Source organism: Equus quagga, unplaced genomic scaffold (assembly GCF_021613505.1).
Source record: "Equus quagga isolate Etosha38 unplaced genomic scaffold, UCLA_HA_Equagga_1.0 146_RagTag, whole genome shotgun sequence".
Taxonomy (NCBI): domain Eukaryota; kingdom Metazoa; phylum Chordata; class Mammalia; order Perissodactyla; family Equidae; genus Equus; species Equus quagga.
Genome location: NW_025796728.1, coordinates 3,531,055 through 3,536,288, shown reverse-complemented (window position 1 = coordinate 3,536,288; position 5,234 = coordinate 3,531,055). Strand labels below are relative to the sequence as shown.

Genomic DNA, 5,234 nt, shown 5'->3' with positions numbered 1-5,234 from the left:
CGAACCTTTAATGACAGATCCTCCGCAGCCCCACCTCTTTGCATTCCAAGAGGTTACTCTTCAGGGGCGGACGGCAAGCCACTGACTGCTGGTTCCCCCATCTCAAACTTACACCCCGCGACGGCAGCGCGACGAGAAGGAGCCCCGAAAGTTTGCGCGGTGGGAGAGTAATCGGGAGCAAAGGAGTCACTTCTGGGCACTCCGAAATCTCCTTATCAAACCTTAGACCATTTTCGTATAGCCAGAGCATAGCCAAGGAAAAATCAAAATAACTGCAGGCACTGGCAACGAAAGGTCAAATTTATTATCTCAGAAAGACGTAATGTTTCGAGGGCGAGCATTATTTGCATTAGGCAAATGGAAACTTGTTTTCTGTTATATGTTTAGTGAGGGAACTGCTTTTGCCCGACTGCCTGAGAGTTTGCTGCAGCTGCAGGGACGCGGGAGTTTCCAGCCTGCTTCCATTAACGTAGCCCGCGGTTGCCCGCGGAGGGCATCCTCGGGTTGGACCGCAGGGCCCGGCAACCCTGTGCCCTTCCGTCCTTCGCTAGCAGCCGCTCTTCCTCGGCAGCGTCAAGGAAGGCACTACAGGTATTTATAACGGTCCAGACTACCTTACCCTTTGAAACCCAGGACAGTCGTGAAATGTTTGGCAGAAAAAGAAAAAAAAAAAAAGGACTACACTGCGCTTTTCTCAGAAATTTTTTTCATCCAACTTCAGTCAAGATCTAATGGAAATTTCAAAAATTACTCATGAGGCTTTTGAATAAATCTCTCTCCAACATTCTGGAGGAGGCCATGCATAGTCAACAAAATTGTATCAGGCACCTGTTCCTTGAACATTATAGCTGAGGGGAAAACGTAATTTGTAAAAAACGGGGGGGGGGGGGGGGATCTCTCTCTTGTTGTTTCTGCAACGAAATGAGAAACTAGAAAATATTTTATGTATATAGTACAGTAGTGGAAACGTTGATTCCATCAGTGTTCCAAGTGTCAGACTTAGAATCCCGTATCTGACAAGTTTATCACAATTCACAAAAATTAAGCTGTTAGCATGTGGCAGGCTTTGTACAAAACACTTCACATGCATTCTCTCAGTTCCAGCAACCACTTTATGGGGTAGGTACTACTATTGTTTTAGAAATGAGAAAGATTTATCAAGTTGAAGTAACCAGCCTGAGTTGACACAGCCAGCAAGTGCTGAGCTGGGATTCTCCGGAGGCAGTGTAATTTCAGGACTCCGTTCTTCTTGTTAAGATACTGCCTCATTCCACGTCAGCAGCGCAGGGACCCAGCCTGCGAATCAAGAGCCTAGGCGCGAACAGTCAGCTCTACTGAGCAAATCACGCAGTCTTCCTGGGCCACAGTTAACTCGGTTTATTAAATAAGGGTTGGATTCAATCCTCAAGGTTTCTACAGGCATTCTGAAGCCAGGTATAACTTTCCACTTCACCCCCGTTCTCTTTCACTTTGTGCCCTCTGGTGGAGGTGCTGCAGGAACTATGACATTAAAGTAGCTAAATGTGACTTTGAGAGAGCCAGGGTAGATGTCTCCCTTTCTCTTCCACTACTACATTGTGTTCTTCTGAAAACTAAAGCTGATTGCACTGATGGTGTAACATAAGCATTCCTTAAACCCTTTTAGCAAGAAAACCCAACCAGTCTAGTTACCAATGGCATCAGAGTGGATACTTGAGGTATTCTTTGCATGAGGGTAAACAGCTATTTTTATATGCTTTGTAACAAACTTTTATAATGTGAGAAATCATAAAAATGTTAGAAGTCTCATAACATATTTGAACTAATTTAAATATGCAGAGAGCTCACAGTAATCTCTGACCTATTGGAATTATTCCGTTAGAAAAGGTTGACACATTTGCTTTTCAACTTGTTTTAAAGTGACAACCATCTAGTTTTTAAAATACTTTCATTCTACAAAAGAAATATTTCTAGACTTTTGAAATTTTTATTGTCTAGCATTTCAAGCATATATCCAACTATTTAGATGATTTAAAAGAAAAAAACAGAAACGTTAAAGAGATCTATGAAAAAATTAACTGAAAAGTAGTGAATATATCTCTGCAAAGGGTGATTTTACAGATCAAACTTTGGTCACAGATCATATTACAGACCAATTTAGTGCTTAGTACTACAAATAAGGCAATTTGAGAACAAGAAAGAGCTTAGAGAAGCAGCCAGCATCCCAGGATGGTAACAGGCAAGCAGTGGCTAAAACAGATCTGCCACCCCATGGCTTATCTATTTAGCCATTCAATCAAATAATACTCATTTAGGACTTGCTAGCTGCCAGGTGAACAAAATAGAGTTCCTGCCCTCACAGAATTTTCAGTCTAGTGGAATAAATATGTTAAACATAGAAATATGTAAACTATGGAAAAACACTTGAAAATAATGTGGGACTAGTTTTAGGGAATTAGAAAGTGATATTTTTAGCTGAGATCTAAAGATGCAAAACCTTTATAAAATAAAAAAAATTAAAGAATAGAGCAAAAAACAGGCAAACTAGACATTTACCTGTTGCAGGGGAGAGTTTATTTGAATTAAAAGGGGAAAACAACATACCCACATCGGCAGTAATGTATTGAAACATTCTATATATGATCAAAGTAGCCTGTGCAGACATTCTGTTTGCTGTATATAACATTTCTGGACATCAATCTCTTACTCTAATACAGCAGAGGAGTCATTGAGAAGAAGGTAAAAAGAACTGGCCCATAAAAAGTTTCAAAGAGGGGCAGCCCCAGTGGCCCAGTGGTTAAGTTCAGCACGCTCTGCTTTGGTGGCCTGAGTTCCGCTCCCAGGCACAGACATACACCACTGATCTGATAGTGGCCATGCTGTGGTGGTAGCTCACATACAAAAAGAGGAAGATTGGCAGTGGATGTTAGTTCAGGGCAAATCTTCCTTAGCAAAGACAAAAAAGAAAAAGAAAGTTTCAAATAAATTTTATTTCTAGCACCTTCGCACCTAGTGCTAGTTTCTGCCCCACAGCAATTTGGTTGCCCAAATGCCCCTACCTTTGGCCAGCATCCTGCCTAGTCTTCCCAGGGACAGTGACCCCTCAATGACAATGACCACATGAGCAAAACCTGAGGTGCCTCAGTTCACAATTTTTTTTCTGATTTGTGAATCAATTTGTAAGAAGTCTTAAAGTTATGAGATTGTCACATTTATCTATATTATTTTAGCTAAGAATTTCCAAGCACTGTGTGCCAGGCACCTGACAAAGTGACAAGTATATTTTCTCAGTTTTAAGTCTTGATACAAACCCAGTTTCCTTTGTTGTAAAATAAGAATAGTAACAGAACCACCTCATGGGCTGTTATGGGGATTAAATAAATATGTAGAGTGCTTTACAGTTGCAGACACATAATAATAGCTAACATCTATTTGGTACTTACTATCATTTCTCCTTGTTACAATTTTACAGAAGAGGAGGAAACTGAGACTGACAGAAGTTACATAATTATTAGTCCAAGATCTCAAAACTAGGAAGTGGCAGAACCGGAACTGGAGCCCGAGCAATCTGGAACTAGACTGAACTCTTAACCCCCACCTTCCATAGCACAATTATTAAGACAGTAAGAAAAATGCCCAAGGAGTCTACGGCCCAGAATGACACTGTGAATTCATTTGTCCATCAAATATTTATTGAACACCGTAGTGGGTTGAATAGTGTCCCTCCCCAAAATTAATGTCCACCCCGAACCTAAGAATGCAATCTTCCTTATTTAGAAATAGGGTCTTTGCAGATGTAATTATTTAAAATGAGATTATACTCAAAAGGGTGGGCCCTAAATACAGAGTGTCCTTGTATGAGACAGAAAAGGACAGAGACGTGGAGAAGAAGGTCTTGTGAAAATGGAGGTGAGATTGGAGTTATGTGTCTATAAGCCAAGAAACACCAAGGACTGACACCCACGACCAGAAGCAGCAGAGAAGCCTGGAACAGTTTCTCCTTCAGAGTTTCCAGAAGGAACCAATTCTGCTGACACTTTGATTTTGGACTTCTGGCCTCTTGAACTGTGAGAGAATAAATTTCATCTGTTTCAAGCCCCTCTGTTTGTAGTAATTTGTTATGGCAACCCTAGGAAACTACTACCAGTATCTACTCTGTGGCTAGGCATGGTTCCCCACTCTGGAGTTACAGCAGTAAACAAAACTGCACCCCTGAGGCTGGCCCGGTGGCGCAGCGGTTAGGTGCGCACGTTCCCTTTCAGTGGCCCGGGGTTCACTGGTTCGGATCCTGGGTGCAGACATGGCACCGCTTGGCAAGGCATGCTGTGGTAGGCATCCCACATATAAAGGAGAGGAAGATGGGCAAAGATGTTAGCTCAGGGCCAGTCTTCCTCAGCAAAAAGAGGAGGATTGGTGGCAGATGCCAGCTCAGGGCTAATCTTCCTCAAAAAAAATAAAAACTGCCCCCCTGCCCTCACAGAGCTTACACTCTAGTGAAGGAGATAGACAACAAAGAAACACATAATACAATGACAGTACTGTGGTGCTCCGAGAAAAAAATACTGTAAGAAGCTAGAGGACGGCCAGATGAGGGTGATAAGGGTGGTTAGGGAATCTCTCTAGAGGTGTTGTAACTCAAATAAATCTGGACTATGGAATTTCAGGCTGGACGTGGGTAATGCTATTTAAATTTGTGCCCCTACATTAATTGGAAAGAAAACTTAGCAAGAACAGAAGCTCAGCAATCAACAGACCTAAACTTGCTCAAGAGACCAAGATTCTGAAATATATGAAAATGGTTTCTCAGATGGACACCCGGTCTTTCTCCTCCCTTAAGAGTTTCTGGAAATGGGAGAGTTCCCAGATCCTCCTGTCCCTCCCACATTTACATCTCTTCTAGAAGGTAATACCAGTACTTTTGCTCCTTCCTCCTTTTGCTGCATCCTCCCTCTGTGAAGCTCACCAACCTCATGGGTAGACCCTAAGGCTCAAGGGTTAGGGTGATCCAATCATCGCCCTCAATAAAGATGGCAACCTCCACAGACCAGAGAAGAGTCATAGCTACCCTATGTCAACTCCAGCTCCAGAGCTTAAACATCTGTCTCACTTCCCAACACCCAAGAATGGGCAAACGTAACACCTGGCGGAGTCACCTGGGTCATTTGCAGTAACATGAAGAGCCAAAAAATTCTTAGAGGTCATCTTTAAACACTACTACAAATACTTATCTGTGTTTAAAATTTTTCACACTCACA

At 42.2% G+C, this 5,234-nt stretch overlaps 1 long non-coding RNA gene across 1 annotated transcript; it reads left to right on the top strand.

Annotated features, from left to right (window-relative positions):
* The first annotated feature begins 462 nt into the window (after nucleotides 1-462).
* Nucleotides 463-4,074, top strand: LOC124232993 (uncharacterized). The gene is made up of 2 exons (XR_006886950.1): nucleotides 463-591; nucleotides 3,452-4,074. It is a non-coding gene; the product is annotated as an uncharacterized LOC124232993 (long non-coding RNA).
* The last annotated feature ends 1,160 nt before the right edge of the window (nucleotides 4,075-5,234 follow it).